The sequence below is a fragment of the Heloderma suspectum genome, chromosome 2 (genome assembly GCF_057233095.1).
Source record: "Heloderma suspectum isolate Gila_16-S chromosome 2, 16-S_ref, whole genome shotgun sequence".
In the NCBI taxonomy this organism is placed as follows: Eukaryota; Metazoa; Chordata; class Lepidosauria; order Squamata; family Helodermatidae; genus Heloderma; species Heloderma suspectum.
Genome location: NC_139459.1, coordinates 401,793,760 through 401,814,082, shown reverse-complemented (window position 1 = coordinate 401,814,082; position 20,323 = coordinate 401,793,760). Strand labels below are relative to the sequence as shown.

Genomic DNA, 20,323 nt, shown 5'->3' with positions numbered 1-20,323 from the left:
AGCAAAACTGAATAAAATGGCTCATTTGAAAACTGCTGCATTTTTGTTTTGTTTTGTCAGAAACATTTTTGAAAGAATCATTAAACATAGAAATCACAGGGATTGCAAGTAAAAACTTCAAGGGTCTTTAAAAAGTAAAACATTCCTTAAGCGCCACTTAGATTTTCTAAAAAAACCTAGCTAGGGACCCCCAAAAAACTATGTGCACCCCTGTAAAGTGACTTTTGAGATGAAGAAGACACAGATCAAACAAAGGAGTCCACAGAATGTCAGGATCCAACCACAACGTTCCCCTCTGTTGTTAGAAAGTTTTATGTCCTTTCTGCAGAGCACTTGTTTTTTATGTTTAAAACCTACTATAAGCTTACCTGCAATCTACCCCATCACCCTAGGCACATTTAAAAATGCTGCTAGGATTCCCAAAAAACTATGCTCACCACTGTAAATGACTTTGTAGCATTAATTCCCATTTTTGAGATGTGTCCTGAAACCCCATTACGTGCTTTGAGTAGGGTGTTTTAAATTTTAGGAATCAACTTTTTATCACTAGTTTCCATTACAGGGTAGAGGGGGGTGGGTGGGTGGGCCCCGAAATGTCTCATGCCGCATGTCTCCAGATGGGGGTTTGAGATTACAGGGGACCTGAAACCCCATTACGTGTTTTGAGTAGGGTGGTACTAACTTTTAGTGATGGGTGGGAGGCCAACCTCAGGGGCGGGGGGATCCTCAACTTTATCCAATCACAGTACCAGAATTCACACAATAGGACTAGTGCTGATAAAAAGAGCCCACACTTCTCTGAGTCTTTACACACACATACACGCACACACACAACCTGAAGGGAAGGACCTGGAAGCCTACCTACATGTGACTATACCTTAACTCTTTTTCCTTTGGCCAACTAATGTAGATGGGTGCAGATAAACTAAAATAAAATGCAATACAGTTTATGCTTCTTTTCCCAATTTATCCCCGCAGAAAAACTAAAACAGTATTCTAAGAGGCGCAGTATGCCTGCAGGCAAGTTCATTTCATATATATATATATATATGTTTCTCTTTCTGGGGTTGTTATATTGTAAAAAAAGAAAAGAAAAAGCTCTTTCTCTAAAACTGGTCTGTCTTTTTTCTTATTCATCGAACAATCCTCAAAGGCAGTCTTGATGTCGCAGGTCTATCAAGAAGGCATGCATTTTCTAGTTAATTTGTATGTTTTAACGGGGGGGGGGGGAAGCCACCTGCTGCTATCCGCAAAAATGAATCTGCATGACCAGTGAGTGCCAGTAGGTGGCGATGCAGGATCACAAATAGATCTCCAGGTTGAGGTTAACCATTTCTTATTTTTTATACTTTCAAAATTTATATTTTCATTCAGAGTTGTTGCTGCAATCTCTATGCATAGAACAACAGCCATTTTAGGGAAAACTAGTGCATGCAAGCAGCTTTGATTTTTGTCTTCACATTGTAGGAATGTGTAGGAATCCAGGCGTTTCTATCTTCAAACGTCCTTACAAATCCTTTTTCCTGCAATAAAAAGAAAATAGTAGCTTTTTTTTATGGAAGGTAAAACATTACAGTGGGGTCTTGTTTTTAATACAAGATCAGTATAACTTCATCATCTTAGAACCCACACCCAACTGAGATATCCCCCCCCCCATAATAAATATTAAAAGAACACACATCTGTAGCAAGGGATATGGGATCATAGGGTGGTGGGTTGTTTCAAACTTACCCATCCATCATGATCCATGATCAAATTTGCTTTGGTGTTTATGATATAGGCAGTGATAAAATTAGCAACTTCTTTTATATTCTGTCTTGTTAGAGTCCCATCGTGTGTCTGTGTAGCTTCTGTACAATTATACCTCCAAACAGAAAAATGGTTGAAATCCGCCCCAGTTGATTTTTTCATCGGCACACTCAGTCTGCATCACCACAGTAAAAGTGTTGAACGGATCAGCCAGACTATGAATTTGGAGATCAAGGATGAGGGGGTTTAACTGCTGTTCAATATCGTCTTGAATTGTAGAAACTGTTTTTTGCAAAATTAAGAATGTTTTGCAATTTGCTATTTTATGGGGTATTTGTCCACAAGCTGTGCTTAAATAAGCATGAACTAGCATAGCCGTTTCCCCCTCCATTCTTCTCAGGGGTTCTGCTAGAAATGGTCAAAAGGCTCTCACACCATACATAGTGCAGGGTGCAGAGCAAAAGTTTGAGGCAAGACTCTACATGCCTTTGGGTGATCAAACTAGCACCTTCTCCTTATTTACTATCTCATGAAATCACACACCTGACAGAGATGCGCCAAAATTAAGTCAAATGATAAAGAACTGTGTAAGGCCTGGGGGGGGGGTATTTTTAATGTAAAAACAACAACAACAACAACAACAACAACAACAACATGCTGTTTCTGAAAATATTGGCTATGTGTATAATTTTTTTTTTTTAATTGCTTTTTTTACAGAAGACTTTATGGCCAGCCATCCTTTTAGCAAGAAAAGGCCCAGGTCAGCACTCATACCGGCATCTGGTAGCGCGGATAAAACAGAATTGTTCTAATAATTGTCAAGTGGTTTTTAAGATTTCCTGTAAAGCTGAAAGCAGTGTGTGTGTTTTCTTTTTTAGAAACCACAACCAATGTTCAGGAGGGTGCTGTGATTAACCCCCCAAAGAAGGCCACAAGAAAAACTAAGCACATAGACTCACCACCTTCTGATGATAAAATAGGTAAAAAGTTAATGTTGGTAAGGGGTTCGGGGGGTCATATCTAAAGTAGGAATCTACTAAAGTGGTTATTGCTTTTTGCAGTGAACATGACGCCTGTTAGAGCGCCTTTTAAAAAACCAAAGGCTACCGGACCGCCAGCAGGCAAGGGTAAGGCATTGACTGTGTGTGTGTGTGTGTGTGTGTGTGAGAGAGAGAGAGAGAGAGAGAGAGGTTTGTGCCTAATTATAAGGATGTGCCCTACCCCTTCTCATTTTTGGTTTTAGAACAGAAACCTGCAACTGTGAAAAGTGCCCCTGCAGAACCACAACACGCTACAGGACCAAAGGCCAAGAGATCAAGATACGAAGGGCACCCAGAGTCTGCAATCTCTAAACCAGGGAGGGGGCTTGCTAGTTGGCTTGAGCATACTTCTAAAAGACTGAAGGAAGGCTGTGAGCTCATGAAGCGCCGTACAGAGACTGAAGCAGCCATACGCAAGTTTTTAAGTGCTGATAATGATGGGGTATCTGAAGTAAGCTCTTTTCAGAATATTAAAATGCATACAAAGCATCCTGCACATGGCAACACTTTCTTTAGACACGTACAAGTTGGAGGTGGTAAACCACACCGGAGGTGTTGGAAAAGATGGCATAGGAAGAACACATTCAACAAAGCATGATTTTACTGGTGGAGGAGGGTTAGTACAATATTAAACAGGGCTAAAAAAACACTCTCTGCCTGTAAGAATCAAAGGTCTCCTAAGAAAAGCTGCTCTCCAATGGCAGATTCTCAGGATGCCTCACAGTTTTCTGAGGCATGCATAGAGGGTGAGCCTCCAGAGGTGGTGTCTCAAGATACCTCACAGTCTTCTGAAGCTTCCAGGGATGCTTCAGGGTTGGACCAAACCCCACCCACAAATAACACAAATGCGGACCAACCCCCACAAGTATACGCAGAACTTGTGCGTAGGTGGGAGTGGGAACATGAGCGTTACAGGTCGATGCACATAGGTGAAGAATTTAGATTTGTTAATTTAGAGCACGTAACATCATTCTCACAGGCTGTGACTGCATTATACACAACGATCCAGCAAATCCTGGATGATGTTAATAGGAGAATCTCCCCTCAAGATTTTGTCCGATTTAAGGCTGGACAGTGGGGGATTGAATTACCCTCTTTTTTCAGTTAAAAGACATAGGGATGTTTTGAATGTAGAACATTTTCTTTCTCATATCAGTAATCTCATGCAAAGCCGTGCTGAAATATGTGGGGATGTTACGCTGCGGTTGATTGTTACAATTGTGAGGGCTCCACGGGGCGGTGGGAATCGGAGTAGGAAAATAGGTTCTCTCCTGAACAGTCAAATCATCCTTAGAAAACAACAACATTTGGTAGATCTAAATTACACAGGCACCAATCTCTGTTTTGCTGGGGGGGCTTTTGGCAGTAATGGCCAAGAGGACCCCCACAGATGCAGAATTGTTGACCGCCACCAGACAGTTACATATGGAACTTGGTTGGTCTGAACACAAAAAAGTAGCCCTGAGTGACATTTCATTGATTGAAAACCATTTAAGGGTCAACTTTCAAGTCATACATTTCGCAAAAAAAGGTTGGGGGCTATTTAAAGTACCAGGGCCTAGGTACCCCAAAACCTATAAGATGCTGCTACATGATGAGCATTATTATGGGGTGCATAGTGTAAAAGCGGTTTTTGGAGCTCAAAACTATTGTGTACAGTCTTTACCCACAGTAAGCGGTTTTTGGAGCTCAAAACAGTTGTGTACAATCTTTACCCACAGTCATAGTTGTCTATGGATGTGCAGGCTCTGCTTGAGTGCAGATTGTGCTGTAAATGTCAGTAAAATGAAGAGGTGCGGATGTTGTCGGTTGAACTGCAGATCCAGCGCCTGCTTAAATAGACATAGAGAATTGGCCTTAGAGGGTAAAGTAAAATGTGTCTTTAGAGACTATTGTGAACACTGTTGGACTTTCCAGAAAGGTGATCATGACTTTGAGCATTGTCCAGGAAGGCGGTGCACTGTCTTTTGGGGGTTTATCATATATGGTGATACACATGAGGGCTATATGGGGCGTCTTCAGAAGCCTAAAGTGTCGGTGAAATATGTGTTTTATGGCTTTGAAGCACACCAGTCTTCGGGATTTCATGTTCCTAATTTCTGTTTTGCAAAAGCGCTTGCGGGTGAAACTGTAGAACGCTTTAAGGATAAACCAGGTAAGGGCAAGGAGAAGAGAAAACGGCGTGTGAAAGCGTATGGGGATGTAAGCCCGTGGGCTATGGCTGGCAAAACGTGGGAGTTTAAGGGTGATTCCTGTCTCTCTGAATTTAGCAAGACCTTCACAGACAGTGCGCAGTTCAAAGGGTGCACTTTTATAGCCCATAACTCAAAGGGGTATGATGGTTACTTTATTCTCAGCCAGCTGATAAAAGAGAAACTGACTGTAGATCTAAGTACTCAAGGGGGGAAATTGCTATGTATCACAGTGAAGGGGCTAGATATAAAATTTATCGATTCATGCTGTCATCTACCCATGGCCCTCTCAAAGCTACCAAAAGCCTTGGTTTTTACTAGCACCAAGGGCTACTTCCCACATTATTTTAACAAACCTGAGAATTGGGACTATGTGGGCCCGCTGCCTAAAGCAGAGGCCTATGGTGCCCAATACATGATACCTGGAGAGTGAGAGAGGCTTTTTTAGTGTGGTATGAGGAGAACAAGTCAAAAACTTTTGAAATGCAGAAGGAGTTGATGTTTTACTGCAGGCAAGATGTTAATATTTTGGAGCAGGCATGCACAAAGTACCGACACGAAATCATGGAACTGACACAGACAGTGAGAGCATTTTAGAATGGTAAGAAGTATGTGAAGAAAAGGTTAGCAATAGATCCATTCCAATACCCCACTCTGGCTAGTACATCTTTTGCGATGTATAGGTTTAAGTTTCTGACGGAGTTTACCATTGCCATATCCCCACCAGATAATTATCACCGGCAGTGTAAACGGTTTTCCACCCCTGCAATTCGGTGGTTGAGCTACATAGAGCATAAAGAAAAGATTCAGATTCAGCATGCCTTAAAGGGTGGGGAATTCAAAGCTGGCCCTTATTTTCTAGATGGCTATGTTGTCATAGATAATAAGAAGACAGCCTTTGAATTTCACGGCTGCTTTTGGCATGGGTGTGTAGTGTGTTATTCTCCGGAGGATAAGAACCCCCTACAGGGTAAAGCATATGAATTCCTGTACAGCTCCACACAGAAAAAGGCTGCTGAAGTGAAACTGATGAGGTTTGAAGTCAGGACTATATGGGAACATGAGTGGAGGCATATGTCAAAAACAGATGAGGGCCTCAAGAGTTTTCTTGCTGATGCTCATTTTCCAGACCCTCTAGAACCTAGAGACGCCCTCTTTGGGGGGTGTACTAATGCGGTCTGTCTGTATTATAAACCTGAAGATGTGGAACGGATTCATTACTATGATTTTACAAGCCTGTATCCCTATGTGAACAAGAATAAAGCATACCCTTGTGGTCACCCTGAAATACTTCATGAGAACTTTAAACTGCTCTCAGATTACTTCGGGACTGCAAAGGTTAAAGTTTACCCACCCCGAGGTCTTTTCTTCCCGGTCCTCCCTACCAAGGTGGGTGGTAAGCTCATGTTTGCCCTGTGTGCAGCATGTGCAGCAGTGCATCAGCAGGAAACGTGTAAACATTCTGATGAGGAACGGGCTCTGCTAGGAACATGGTGCACTGTTGAGCTGAATGCAGCTGTAGAAAAGGGCTACAAGGTTGTGAAAATTTATGAAGTCTGGCATTTTGAAAAGCGGACCACCTGTTTGTTTTCAGATTACATTGACATGCACCTTCGCCAAAAACAGGAGGCTTCAGGGTACCCACACTGGTGTGTCAGCGCAGAAGATAAACAGCAATATATCGCTGATTATCTCCAAAATGAAGGGGTGGCGTTGCGCCCCGATGAGATTGCCATGAACCCTGCAAAACGGCAAATTGCAAAATTATTTTTAAATTCTCTGTGGGGGAAATTTGGCCAGAGGACAAACCTGCCTAACACACAAGTGGTGAGAGACCCTGATGAGTTATTTCAGATTCTGTTTTCTGATGCTTATGAGGTTTCAATGTGCGAACTTATCGATGCTGATGCAGCCTGCATGTCCTGGAAACATTCTGAAGACCGCATGATGACTCTAGGTAGGAAGAGCAGCCCTCATAGCGGCCTTTACAACAGCATATGCTCAGCTGAAGCTCTACACTTTGCTAGACAGCTTGCAAGAGCGCTGTTTGTATCATGACACAGATTCTGTGATATTTGTGAATAGGGAGGGGCAGTGGATGCCCCCTCTCAGAGATTACTTAGGAGACCTCACAAGCGAAATCCCTGCAGATGAATTTATCACAGAGTTTGTGTCAGCTGGTCCTAAGTCTTATGGTTTTAAACTTTCAGGACAAGGGAAAGTTTTTTTGAAGGTCAAAGGCATTACATTGAATACCACTAACTGTGAAAAAATTAATTTCAACAGTCTCAAAGACTTAGTTTTTGCCTACGTCTCAGACAGGAAACACAGACCGCCTTGTGAGATTGTCGTACAGCAGCCAGGTATTGTAGGGAACAAAAGCCATTGGACTCTGGAAAGTAAGACTCAGGAAAACTCAAAAGGTGGTATATGTTAAAAGAGTTATTACTGAAGGGTTTAACACACTGCCTTATGGATTTTGACTATGGATACATGCTGGCAACACCCCTTTTCAGCCATTCTAGCAGGGCCTAGCAACTGTGGGAAAACCTTTTTCATCAAAAATATGCTGGACAATGTTCACAGTGTGTTCTCGGTTGTACCTGAAAATATTGTGTGGTGTTATGGTTGTTGGTAGCCTCTGTACAAAGATTTGCTATGTAAATACTAGGGATGTACGAAAGTCACTTACCTGGTCCCGCAGCTTGCTTCACGGTGGGGGGGAGGCGCTTCGGTTCTCCCCCCGAAGTTCAGGCCGGGGGGGGGAGGCACCCTGCCTCGCCTGGCTGAAATTCAGGCCGGGGAGAAGTGCCTCGTCTCCCCGGCCGCGAAATACAAAAGTGAATGTTTAAAAAACAAAAAAACAAAAACATGATAGGCTACGTAATGATTTACGTACCCTATTACGGCTAGATTTCCAAAGTCAGCCGTGAAAGGATACATAAATCATTACGTAGCCTATCACGGGTGACTTTGAAAAAAAAAAAAAGTGCGTACACAAATGGCGGTGCCCATGGGCAACTATGGGCAACGCTATTTGCGTTCCCCTTATTTTCGCCGTACTCTACGTAAATCTTTACGTAGACTACAGGGACCAAATAAGGAACGCAAATGGCAGCGCCCTATGGGTGCCGCCATTTGCGTACGCGCTTTTTTCCCCCCAAAAGTCACCCGTGATAGGCTACGTGATGATTAACGTAGCCTATCACGGCTGACTTTGCAAATCTAGCTGTGATAGGCTACGTAAATCGTTACGTAGCCTATCACGGGGGTGGTTTTTTTTTTTTTTCGCCGCCGGGTAGACGGGGCGCTTCTACCCGGCCTGAATTTCGCCGGCGAGGGATGGGGCGCCTCCCCCCCGGCCTGAATTTTGGCCGGGCAAGGCGGGGCGCCTCCCCCCCCTCGCATGAACTTCGGGGGGAGAAGCGAAGCGCTTCCCCCCCACCGCTAAGCAAGCTTCGAGGACAGGTAAGGGACTTTCGTCCATCCCTACCAGCCGGTGCTCTCCAGGTAGGTTGTGGGGATGGGTATTGACTACTAACCCCACAGGTCTTTGGTGTATCCTCCCACTGGGAAACATGTCACAAAGAAACACGCCGTAGAAAATCTTTCTGGTGTAAGGTCTTGAAGATGGCACACGAGTTAGCTGCATGCTGTTCATGTTACATACAGTCAAACAGGACATTTCTCCTGTGATTTATTTCTACCACATTGTCAAAAACACCATACACAATCATGTTGACCATGGCGGCCAGGGCTTTAGCAAAACGGAATTCTGCTCTCAGGTTCCCAGTTTTAATGAAAGAATAGTGATCTCCGCATTCTTGGTCTGGCGTCAGGTCGTGTGTGTAACCAGTTGCATACTCCTCATGGTTAATTAAAAGGGCCCTATCTTTCGTATGTTTGCTGGCTGTTTGTACCAGACCCATGTATTCTCTTACACAGTTTCCATCTTCAAAATTGGGTTGGAGTGGCTTCGTGGGGATTTGCTCTCCATCCAGGTAAAGAGCTGCGAAATTAATATCATAATGCTGAAAATTAAATGGATTTTTATTGAAAGCTCCACTGAAGAAATCATTATCCACTAGGCCTATAACGACCTGTTTAGGCAGTTGCCCCCAAAATAGGTTTTCCTGATTGGCAACGCGGCTTCCTCTTGAAATGCTAAACACTTTCATACTCACACGATCCACGGGGTATTTGGCATTGGTGGTCAACAGAGCCTCTGCATGGCCTAAGTGAATGCCAGGGGCCACCCTCTAAGACCTCTTCCTATTGGTCCATGGTGGTGTGGCGAGTTCGTACAGGGGTCATATGACCCCGCCGGGCCAATCCAGGCATGGTTTGGAAATGGCCCTGTGGGCCATCTCCGTGCCTGTACCTGCTAGGGCTCTAAAACATCTTCCTATTGGTCCATGGAGGCATGACGAGTTCGTTCAGGGGTCACATGACCCTGCTGGAGCCAATCCGGGGGCGGCACAACTATCACCTTCGAAAATGGGGCATGGTTTAGAGTTTGATGCGAACCCCCCTCCTTTACTACTTGCCAGTGATGCAGCAAACAAAGACACCTCCAGAGGAACCCAACATTGTGGATGGAATGTTGGATGAGGAGGACCAGAAATGCCAAACCCCACTCAGTCATGGGACTCCCTCGCTGCCCTGAATTGTGTGTGGGGGGAGATGTAGTGTGTGTGCGTGCGCGTGTGTGCTGATTTCAAGCAGTGCCTTCCTGCAGCCACCATCAGAACCAATCTTGAGATTTTGGTAGACGCCTCAGTGAAAATGTCACCCCAGTGTATGGCTGCTGCGAAAGAGGCAAATCCCATGTTAGGCATAGTTAGGAAAGGGACGGAAAATAAATCTAGGGATGTGCAAAAGTCACTTACCTTTTTGATGGAGTGATTCGTGGTGGGGAGGAGGTGCTCCTCACCTCCCCCTGAAATCCTAACCTGGCCGGCTCCGCTCCACGGAGATTCCGCGGAGCCGCCGGCCAGAGCCACCCATAGCCAGACATCCTGCCGCTGGGCAGCCTGCAGGCAACCCCCCCCCCCAACTGCATATGCAAATGGCGGCGGCTACAGCGGCCGCCGTTTGCTTTCCCTTTTTTTCGCTGTTTCAGCCTACGTAAATATTTATGTAAGCTATTACGGAGAAAAAAAGGGGAACGCAAATAGCGCCCACTATGCTATTTGTGTTCCCCTTTTTTTCCACCGTAGTAGCTTACGTAAATATTTACGTAGGCTAAAACAGCGGAAAAAAGGGAATGCAAATGGTGGCCGCCGTGGCCGCCACCATTTGCGTACGCTGTTTTGTTTTGTTTGGTTTGCCGTGATAGGCTACGTAAATACTTACGTAGCCTATCACGGCCTCCGCAGGGACGCAAATGCGTTAGCCCTGCGTTAGCCATGATAGGCTATGTAATTATTTACGTAGCCTATCACAGCTATGATGAGGAAGCGAATGGCGGCCACATCGCAGCCGCCATTCACAAGTTAGCACAGATGGCAGCAGGTAAGTGCTCCTTTTTGCACGCCTTTCATGGGTTGGGGGGGCGGGGGCTTCGTTCCACCACGGATTTCAGGGGGCCGTATGCACTGGCATTCGGCCTCACTGAGATCCGTGGTGGAATTCTTTGACATCCCTAAATAAATCTGCCAAGATCCTGGGGCCCTTATACAGATCTATGGTGTGGCCACACTAGGCCAGACAAATGGGGAACTGGTGATGCTTTAATTGGAAGGGGAGAGATGAGTCGGAAGGTGTAAGGCTGATCCTTGGCTGGAAGATCTTCTTGTGCTTAGCCTGCCTAGTTAGAGCTTCCTGAGGCAGCCAGTTGTTGTGCACAGCAAGCACGATGATCCTTGTGCTACTGAGAAGGCCCTGAATCATGTCTAAGTCCTTTAGCAAGATAACCAGAGCGCCCTTCTTCAGAGTCAACTTGCTTGGTGGAAAACCACTTTGATTGAGAGTGTTTAGGAACTCCAAAGCGTATTGCACATCACGCCTGGCATCATTGCCAGTGACTTTGTCTGTGCTCATGTAAGTCCTTCCCTCACCTTCCATTTTGTAGGGATGTACGAAAGTCACTTACCTTTTCGAGGCGCTCCGTCCCTCCCCCCAAAATTCTCTCCGCTCATGTCCGCTCCGCAGAGATTCCACGGAGCCGCCGGCCGGGGCCACCTGCAGCTGGACATCCGGCCACTGGGCAGCCTGCAGGGACGCAAATGGTGGCTGCAGTAGCCGCTGCCATTTGCATCCCTGTATTTTGCCGTGATAGGCTACGTAAATATTTACGTAGCCTATCACGGCAACCCCCCCCCCAAAAAAAAAAACAGTGAACGGAAATGGTGGCTGCTACGGCAGCCACCATTTGCATTCCCTCTTTTTTTGCCGTGATAGGTTACGTAAATATTTACATAGCCTATTACGGCAAAAAAAAGGGGGTGGGATGGCCACTACACCATTTGTGTTCTTTTCTCTCTTTTTTTGCCGTTATAGCCTACGTAAATATTTATGTAGGCTATCATGGCAAAAAAAAGGGAACGCAAATGGCGGCCGCCATAGCCGCCGCCATTTGCGTTCCCTTTTTTTTGCTGTGATAGGCTATGTAAATACTTATGTAGCCTATCATGGCTTCCGCAGGGATGCAAATGGCGTCCTTGCATTAGCTGTGATAGGCTTGTTGTTGTTGTTCAGTCGTTCAGTCGTGTCCGACTCTTTGTGACCCCATGGACCATAGCACGCCAGGCCTTCCTGTCCTGCGCTCTCTCCCGGAGCGTGCTCAAGTTCATATTCATTGCATCCGTGATGCTATCTAGCCATCTCATCCTCTGCCGTCCCCTTCTCCTTTTGCCTTCAGTCTTTCCCAGCATCAGGGTCTTTTCCAGGGAGTTTTCTCTTCGCATTAGGTGGCCAAAATATTGGAGCTTCAGCTTCATTATCTGTCCTTCCAATGAGCACTCAGGGCTGATTTCCTTTAGGATGGACTGATTTGACCTCCTTGCAGTCCAGGGGACTCGTAAGAGTCTTCTCCAGCACCACAGTTCGAAAGCATCAATTCTTCGGCGCTCAGCCTTCCTTATAGTCCAGCTCTCACAGCCATACATTACTACTGGGAAAACCATAGCTTTGATTAGACGGACCTTTGTCGGCAAGGTGATGTCTCTGCTTCTTACTATGCTGTCTAGGTTTGCCATAGCTTTCCTCCCAAGGAGCAAGCGTCTTTTAATTTCATGGCTACAGTCACCGTCTGCGGTGATCTTGGAGCCCAAGAAAGTAAAATCTGTCACTGCTTCCATTTCTTCCCCTTCTATATGCCAGGAAGTGATAGGGCCAGATGACATGATCTTAGTTTTTTTAATGTTGAGTTTCAAACCAGCTTTTGCACTCTCCTCTTTCACCCTCAACAAGAGGCTCTTGAGATCCTCTTCGCTTTCTGCCATTAGGGTGGTATCGTCTGCATATCGGAGGTTGTTGATAATTCTCCCGGCAATCTTAATTCCGACCTCTGATTCATCCAACCCGGCATTTCTCATGATGTACTCTGCATATAAGTTAAATAAGCAGGGTGACAATATGCAGCCTTGTCGTACTCCTTTCCCAATTTTGAACCAATCGGTTGTTCCATGTCTGGTTCTTACTGTTGCTTCTTGACCCTCGTACAGGTTTCTCAGGAGACAGGTAAGGTGGTCTGGTACTCCCATCACTTTAAGAATTTGCCACAGTTTGTTGTGATCCACACAATCAAAGGCTTTAGTGTAGTCAATGAAGCAGAAATAGACGTTTTTCTGGAATTCTCTTGCTTTCTCCATGATGCAGCGAATGTTGGCGATTTGATCTCTAGTTCCTCTGCCTCTTCGAAACCCAGCTTGTACTTCCGGTAGTTCTCGGTTCGCATACTGCTGAAGCCTAGCTTGTAGGATTTTGAGCATCACCTTGCTGGCATGTGAAATGAGCGCAATGGTGCGGTAGTTTGAACACTCTTTGGCGTTGCCCTTCTTTGGAATTGGAATGTAAACTGACCTTTTCCAGTCTTGTGGCCACTGTTGAGTGTTCCAGATTTGTTGGCATATTGAATGCAGCACTTTAACAGCATCATCTTTTAGGATTTTAAATAGCTCGGCTGGAATACTGTCATCTCCGCTAGCTTTATTGTTACTAATGCTTCCTATGGCCCACTTGACTTCACTCTCTAGGATGTCCGGCTCAAGTTCAGTGACCGCACTATCATGGCTATCAGGGACATTCAGATCTTTCCTGTATAGTTCTTCTGTGTATTCTTGCCACCTCTTCTTAATCTCATCTGCTTCTGTTAGGTCCCTGCCTTCTTTGTCCTTTATCATGCCCGTCTTTGCACAAAACGTTCCCTTGAGATCTCCAATTTTCTTGAAGAGATCTCTAGTCTTTCCTATTCTGTTGTTTTCCTCGATTTCTTGGCATTGTTCATTTAAGAAGGCCTTCTTGTCTCTCCTTGCTATTCTCTGGAACTCTGCATTCAGTTGGGTATATCTTCCCCTTTCTCCTTTGCTTTTCGCTTCCCTTCTTTCGTGAGCTACTTGTAAAGCCTCATCAGACAGCCACTTGGCTTTCTTGCATTTCTTTTTCTTTGGGACGGATTTCGTTGCTGCCTCCTGAACAATGTTACGGACCTCCGTCCATAGTTCCTCAGGCACTCTGTCTATCAGGTCTAATCCCTGAAATCTATTCCTCACCTCCACTGTATATTCATCAGGGATATGATTTAGGTCATACCTGAAAGGTTTAGTGGCTTTCCCTACGTTCTTCAATTTAAGCCGAAATTTTGCAAGAAGCAGCTCATGATCTGAGCCACAGTCAGCTCCAGGTCTTGTTTTTACTGACTGTATGGAGCTTCTCCATCTTTGGCTGCAAAGGACATAATCAATCTGATTTCGATATTGACCATCTGGTGACGTCCATGTGTAGAGTCGCCTCTTGTGCTGTTGGAAAAGAGTGTTTGCTATGATCAGCGTGTTCTCTTGGCAAAACTCTATTAGCTTTTGCCCTGCTTCATTTTGTACACCAAGGCCATGCCTGCCTGTTATCCCGGTGATTTCTTGACTTCCTACTTTAGCATTCCAATCCCCTATGATGAAGAGGACATCTTTTTTTGGTGTTAGTTCTAGAAGGTGTTGTAGGTCTTCATAGAACCCATCAACCTCAGCTTCTTCGGCCTCAGTGGTTGGGGCATAGACTTGAATTACTGTGATGTTGAATGGTTTGCCTTGGATTCGTACTGAGATCATTCTATCATTTTTAAGATTGTACCCCAGTACTGCTTTTCCCACCCTTTTGTTGACTATGAATGCTACTCCATTTCTTCTAAGGGATTCTTGCCCACAATAGTAGATATGATGGTCACCTGAATTAAATTCGCCCATGCCTGTCCATTTGAGTTCGCTGATTCCCAAGATGTCGATGTTCAATCTTGCCATCTCATGTTTGACCACCTCCAGCTTACCTTGATTCATTGATCTGACATTCCAGGCTCCTAAACAATATTGTTCTTTACAGCATCGGATTTTCTTTTCACCGCCAGACACATCCACAACTGAGTGTCCTTTCGGGTTTGGCCCAGCCGCTTCACTCTTTCTGGCGCTACTTGGAAATACCCTCTGCTCTTCCCCAGTAGCATATTGGACACCTTCCGACCTGAGGGGCTCATCTTCCGGCGTCATCTCTTTTAGCCTTGTGATACGTTCCATGGGGTTTTCTTGGCAAGAATACTGGAGTGGGTTGCCATTTCCTTCTCCAGTGGACCACATTTTGTCAGAACTCTCTGCCATGACCTGTCCGTCTTGGGTGGCCCTGCACGGCATAGCTTATGGCTTCACTGAGTTACGCAAGCCCCTTCGCCACAACAAGGCAGTGATCCATGAAGGGGTGTGATAGGCTACATAAGTATTTATGTAGCCTATCATGCCTATATGGAAGAAGCGAATGGCGGGCACAGATGCGGCCAGCATTCACAATGCAGCGCGAACGGCAGCAGGTAGGTGCTCCATTCTGGGCCCATTTCACGGGGTGGAGGGGCGTGGGGCTTCTTTCAGCCACGGATTTCAGGGGGCCGAATGCAGTGGCATTCGGCCTCACCAAGATCCGTGGCGGAATTCTCTGACATCCCTACCATTTTGTCCCATACCACCTGGTTGATGCAGTCACAGCGCTCGTTCTTGGGACAGAGAATGCCCTCATCTGCATCAGCAGGTACAGCTGCCTCGATAAAGTCAGTCCCATAGGCAGCAGAGACAAATCCCTCATCGACAATGCATGAACTCTTCTGCGGTACCATTACCGACAGTCAGAAGGTAGACAGCAAAACCAGATTCACTCTCCAGGGTGTGCATGTGTGGGGGGAAACAGTAAAAGTCTTGGGGGGGGGTAGAAAATCAGGGGTTGCCAATTTCTCAACCATCTCCTGTGCCCTTGAAAGCAGCTTGATGATCTATAATTTTCAACGAGTGGTAATGCCACTCTAATCTAATCTAATCTAATCTAATCTAATCCTGCATTGAGCAGGGGGTTGGACTCGATGGTCTTGTAGGCCCCTTTCAACCCTACTATTCTATGATTCTATGATTCTAATCTTTTGCTAACATGATCTGGAGAAATCAGCAAGTTGGAGCATTCCAAGGCTATTTGCGTTGCCCTTATTTTTGCCGTAGTCTACGTAAATCTTTACGTAGACTACCGGGACCAAATAAGGAACGCAAATGGCGGCGCCCATAGGGCGCCGCCATTTGCGTACATGCTTTTTTTTTTTTTTCAAAGTCACCCGTGATAGGCTACGTGACGATTTACGTAGCCTATCACGGCTGACTTTGGAAATCTAGCCGTGATAGGCTACGTTAATCGTTACGTAGCCTATCACGTTTTTTTTTTTTTAAACTTAACTTTGTAATGCCGCCCCCGCCCCCGACGAAAAGCTGACGAACTGCCGCCGGGACCCGCCGCCGGGAGGGACATTCGGCCACGGTAAGTCCCATCCCGGGGGGGGGTGGCGGGGGGGGAGAATTTCACCGCCGATTTTGGGGGGCCGAATGCGTTGGCACTCAGCCCCCCAAAGATTCGGGGAGAAATTCTCCGCCATCCCTAGTCACTGATAACAGACACCATTGTGAATGTGCCAAGAGTCATGATGAAAGCATCATGCCCACGTGAGTAAGGTATAACTGAGCATGTGCAGAACCTTTACTGTGTCATCTTAATATGATTGGTTGTAAGTTGCCGCCAGATGTTGCTATTGGCTGTGTAACCCTTGCATGGAGGCTGCCTTGACGGCGGAGCCGCCCCGCCCAAAGGCTGCCTCTTATGTGTATCTATATGTGTGCCACCATTTTGGAGGTGTTGTTTTTCTCCTCTCAAGAGAGCAACCTCATGCATGAATAAAGTGCTTTACCAAATCCTCTGAACACATGTGACTTCCAGTCTTTTGGACCACTATTTCCCCGACACATGTCACGAGCAAGCTGGAATTTGAGGACACCATTCCAGGCATTGCATTTCTTCACTGACTGGCCAGTGATGGCTACACAAGTGCCCTGCAGGAGGATGGGCATGGTCTGTCTAAAATCACTGCCAAACACAATAGTCTTGCCACTGAAGAGTGTGTCATTGCTCATGAGCTTCTTCACCAGCTTGCTGTAATGGCCCCAGGAGTGCAACCAAGTCACCTGTAGTTTTACAGGGGCCTAGAGATCCATATTGCTTGGCTTAGGTTCATTATTGGTGCAATTCCCTTGCTAGTGGGCCTCTGAGCATGTGAGATGAATCAAACATTGATAGTAGCGGCCTCAGCACATTCCATGCTAAAGAAGGCTAGTATCTTATCAGGGCCTAGGATGTGCCTGAGAAGTGAGGCTATGTTTATGCAGAGTTACAGGTGGCTGTGCTGGGAAAGTTCTGTTTTCCTTCTCAACAAGCACTGTTAGTCTATGCTGGGAAAGTTGCAGATGAACGCTAATGAATGCTTGCTGCTGTCGTGCTGCCTCACTGCTGACATGTATGGTATAAAACCCATTGTACCCCATGGCTCTGGGTTCAGAGAAGCTGTCTGATGATCCAACCATTGGGTACGCCTGTGTGCTGTAAGTACTCAATAAAGGCTCCTTGTAAGCAAACCTGGGTCTGGCTTATCATTAGGGATGTCAGAGAATTCCGCCACGGATCTCGGTGAGGCCCCCCGAAATCTGTGGCGGAATGGCCTGCCACCCCCTGCACCCCCCGCGGACCCCCCCCCCGGGATGAGACTTACCTAAGGAGGATCTTCCGGGCGGCGGCGGCGGATCCGGCGGTGGCTTTGGTGGTGGCGGTGGCGGCGGCAGCTGGTCTTCTTTTCTTGTAAAAAAAAAACCACAGCAACATGATAGAAGCCTATCATGGCTGGGTTAAAAAAACAAACAAAAAACCACGCATGCAAATGGTGGCGGCTACGGCCGCCACCATTTGCGTTCCTTATTTTTAGCCGTCTTAATCTACGTAAATATTTATGTAGACTATGACGGCGAAAATACAGGGGAACGCAAATAGCGTAGCGGGCGCTATATGCGTCCCTTTTTGATTCGCCGTTATAGCCTACGTAAAGATTTATTTACGTAGAATTTTGATTCCCCCCCCCACAATAACTCTCAAATCAGAGAGCTACACCTCTCAGCCATGCACCTCCTCCTCCTCCTACCTGCTTGACTGTCAAGGACCACCAGCCGTCTCCTGCTCACAAGGGGGAGACGGCCAGCTAGTGGCAGGGTCATGTGCCATGCTGTTGGTCGGCTGTCATTCACAGCCAACCAGGGAGGAGGAGGAGGAGGAGGTGAGGTGCATGCCCCCACTGCTAGCTGTCTTCTGCTCACCAGGGAGAGATAGCTAGCAACTTGGATGTGCACCACGCCTCCTTCTCCTCCTGCCTGGAAAATCCATGGTGCTTTTTGCATATAAGTCTATGTGCACATAGGCTTCAAATCTCCATGTCTTTTAATACCATGGAGATTGCGATGGAGGTGGAGGGACCAGCGAGTGGAGCAGGGGCTGGGCAGGCATCCGGAGAACCCAGACGGCTGTGGGTTTTCACATCCCAAAGTAACGCTACCAGAATGATCTTTGTTTCCGAAATGCAGCCATTTTTCTCCAGTTATTCAGTCTCCCCACCACCACCACTGTCACTGATTGGAGATTGCTGGGTTATGTTCAGCCCTGATTTGGCAACTAGAGTTTCCATTCACCAAAGCTCCCTCCCTCCTCCTCCTCCCCCTCCCCCTCCTTTCCCTTTCCCCCCTTCCTCTTCCTCAACCCCTTGCTGCTGCTCAGAACACATTGTAAGAGTTCCGAATCAGTGAGTCGGACATAGTGCCTCGTATACAAGCTGCTTCGCTTCAGGTTGCCTTGTTGCTGTTCTGCTCTGCCTCGTATCATGCGGAGGCACCTCCAAAGCAGCCCACTTCAATTTGCTATTCGGGCTTTGGACTGAAGCGGTTGTTGTTGTTGTTCAGTGCACAGCCCTAATTCAAAATGAATCAATCAAAAACAAAACAAAACACCTGAGTATAACCCTTCATGCATCTGTCCATAAAAGGTTCTGCCTGAATAAATCTGGAAGTCTTCGAAGTGCCACAAGGAGGAAAAAGGTGGGATGTAAATGTAATAAATAAAATCAATAAATATATTTTGAGAGAACCTCTGAACAAAGACATTTGCCACACAAGGCATGTTCAGGCCTGCCCAGCCTCAAAATTCCCCAATATGAACAACCCACAGTTAGGGATGTGCGAAAGTGACTTACCTTTCGCGGATTATGTTGATGGTGGTGGGGGGGAGGCGTTCTATCCCTCCCCCTGGAATCCTGGCCAGGGGGGCAGGTGCTCCGTTCCTCCCCCCCCCGGAATCCTCCAACGGCCGGCTGTGCTCCGCAGCAGCTCCGCAGAGCAGCCGGCCAGGCCTGGCCAGGCCAGGCCAGAGCTGTCCTCAGCTGGATTTCCGGCTGCGGAGGGCTCTGGGTAAAAAAGCAAAACCAAAAAACAACACGTACGCAAATGGTGGCGGCTACGGCCGTCGCCATTTGCGTTCCTTCTTTTTACCATCTTAATCTACGTAAATATTTATGTAGACTATGACGGCGAAAATCAAGGGGAACGCAAATAGCGTAGCAGGCACCATTTGCGTCCCCTTTTGATTCCCCGTTTTAGCCTATGTAAAGGAGCTGCCGCCACCCGGAAGATCTGCCCCAGGTAAGTCTCGTCCCGGGCGAGATCTGCGGGGGGGGGGTGGCGGGGGGGTGGCAGGCCATTCCGCCACAGATTTCGGGGGGCCGAATGCACTGGCATTCGGCCTCACCGAGATCCGTGGCGGAATTCTCTGACATCCCTACGCAGTTGGTGTTTCATGTGTTTAAACATGACTTAACCAAGGGAAGGGGATTGATGGGAGATTCAGGAGAGATAAAAGAAGGACTCCTTCACACAGCACATAGTTAAACTATGGAATTCTCTACCACAAGATGTAGTGATGGCCACCATCTTGGACGGCTTTAAAAAGGCTGCCTCCAGTATCAGATGCAGTATGCCTACGTACACCAGTTGCTGTGGAAGAGGAGTGGGAGGGGGTTGCTCCACTTGTATCCTGGCAATTGACAAACAAAACAGCCCCAGATCCATTCCTCAGTGACCAGGTGAATCCACTTTTCTCAAAGAACCAGGTGAGCAGAAGGAGAAAAACAAAACCTCTTGTCTGTTTGTATAAAGTCAGATACATTTCTTGCCCATCAAAGAAAATTCTTTTTAAATAGTCCCCAAGATATGCTCTGGGTGGAATAAAGAAGAGAAAGAAAGAGCAGGATAGGGAAGGGAAGGGAAGAATGAGAAAATAAGAATGGTGATTGGAAATGGAGGAGGGAGAGAGAGAGAGAATACCCCAAGCCAAATATGTCCATTCAGAGGACTTTAGGAGGCTGTGAAGGCTTCATAAGGATTGCATATACAGTCAGGGCCAGAAATATTGGAACAAGGATAACTGTTTTGGCAGTTGGCCTCTGTACACCACCACATTGAAGTTGAAAGGAAACACCCAGATGGGAGCGAAGTCAGGACTTTCAGCTGTAATTCAAGGGGCTTGACAAAAGTGGGGCTCTAACCATTCAGGAAGGACAGCCAGTGGCATACACACACACCCATCGTTGGTGGCACATAAGTAATGGAACGAATGGCTGACAAGCAGCTGCATGGCCAGGTGTGGCCTGTTTCCTGGGTGCCCCATGACCAATCAAGCAGAGAAAAGGCCTGGAGGTGGTTCTGAGTGTTACATTTGCATTTGGTAGCTGTTCACTGGAACTCC

General features: G+C 46.6%; 1 long non-coding RNA gene across 1 annotated transcript; it reads right to left on the bottom strand.

Annotated features, from left to right (window-relative positions):
* Positions 1-949: 949 nt before the first annotated feature.
* On the bottom strand, positions 950-18,986 carry LOC146356651 (uncharacterized). The gene is made up of 3 exons (XR_014787469.1): positions 18,777-18,986; positions 17,256-17,338; positions 950-1,523 (listed from the first exon to the last, which is right to left on the bottom strand). It is a non-coding gene; the product is annotated as an uncharacterized LOC146356651 (long non-coding RNA).
* Between the last annotated feature and the right edge of the window lie 1,337 nt (positions 18,987-20,323).